The 1,419-nt window shown below is 40.7% G+C and overlaps 1 long non-coding RNA gene across 1 annotated transcript in view; it reads right to left on the reverse strand.

Moving 5' to 3' along the window:
* The window catches only part of LOC113210865 (uncharacterized), a 16,136-nt gene extending 14,717 nt beyond the window's left edge, over positions 1–1,419 (reverse strand). The window contains exon 1 of the long non-coding RNA XR_008012051.1: positions 1,396–1,419. This is a non-coding gene — a long non-coding RNA (uncharacterized LOC113210865). The remainder of the gene's footprint in view (positions 1–1,395) is intronic.

The following is a 1,419-nucleotide window of genomic DNA, read 5'->3' on the forward strand; positions in this document are numbered from 1 at the left end:
TGTAGAAAAAAAATTGCATGCATTCAGGTGTCTTTCTGAGGGATCTATCAGTGCCCAACATTTACTCTGCTTCCTTTTGCCTATTCTCAATAAAATGGCAACCCAAACACATCTAGAAGAAGCAGCCGACTAATCGTGACTGTCCAAAATTCTCCCATTCAGGGAACTTTAAAATGCTAGAATTAGTATTTAAAAAGGAAACAGTGGTACATGTGTATGGTTGTTACTGTTTTACTCTAGGAATGTCATTGTGACCACACAGGAAAGGAGAAATGGCGTTGGCTACGGACGCAAGGTCTTATAACCTTAAAAAGCATCTTAACTTTCGAGATACGTAAAACATTTAAGTTCAAATGCGTCTTCACAACTGACTTAAAGGTGCGACATCAATACTACTGTCCTTGAAAATAGGAACACGACTGAAATGATCCATGCTCATGGTACTCACATGCTAGACACGGTTCCATAAAGCTAATTACACTCTTATCCACATTAACGAAGCATTATAGTAAATGCGTGTCGCGCGGAGCCAGTCGGCTCCCGTGCGGCGCTACCCACACGCACTCAGTATAATGCTTCGTTCTCGAGAACCAGAAGTCCAACACAAATTTTACAAGTGGCCAAGAAGGCTTGAAGTGTGAAGAATAATCGGTTTGCATCATGATTAGGAGTAGAACCTCTCTAAATACAAGAAATGGCGGGTCTAAAGCGGACTAGGTACACTTCCTGTTTCCCCTAAGTTTGATAAAGCCTTACAAACTACCTGCTTTCGACTGTCTGTATGTCGACAATCCGGCGACAAATTCATGCTTGAGATGAGCGATCAGGCCAGTTCGAATTTGAACGAACTCGAATGAATTTGGTCTAAAAACCTTCGAACGAACACGAACAGCCTTACTTTTCTTCCAACGAACCGAACCGAACAATGTAATGTTCAAATTCGATCCGATCACGAAGAATTAATACAATTTGTTTTTTGCTTAAGAGTTAAAATAACTACCCACGCTGGTTTACAATAGTTACATTAACGTTTAAAATTGTAGTTATCTGTTTATCTGCCATTGCCCCCTTAAATTAATTACACCCAAATATGACACATCTTTCTGAAATACACTTCAAATTTGTTCACCTACGAACTTCTGTCCGAGTAGTACTTGAACATTTCGAACCTGAACATCTCATGTTGGGGTTCGAGCGAACACAAACAGCACGATGTTCTTTCCAGTTTGTTCAAATGCGAACATGTTCGCTCGTCTCTAATTCATGCTAGTAGGAAACACCTTCATTTGCATCAAGAAAGATGCAAACTAGTTCTCTTAACAGTACTGTTACAATAAATAGGGTGCGAGGTTAGAGTGCCGCCAACAAACTGACGCCAGCAAACGTCGTACTTACCTTTCGTGCAGGGAGATGTAACTG

The sequence above is a fragment of the Frankliniella occidentalis genome, unplaced genomic scaffold (assembly GCF_000697945.3).
Source record: "Frankliniella occidentalis isolate FOCC.00 unplaced genomic scaffold, Focc_3.1 Scaffold402, whole genome shotgun sequence".
In the NCBI taxonomy this organism is placed as follows: domain Eukaryota; kingdom Metazoa; phylum Arthropoda; class Insecta; order Thysanoptera; family Thripidae; genus Frankliniella; species Frankliniella occidentalis.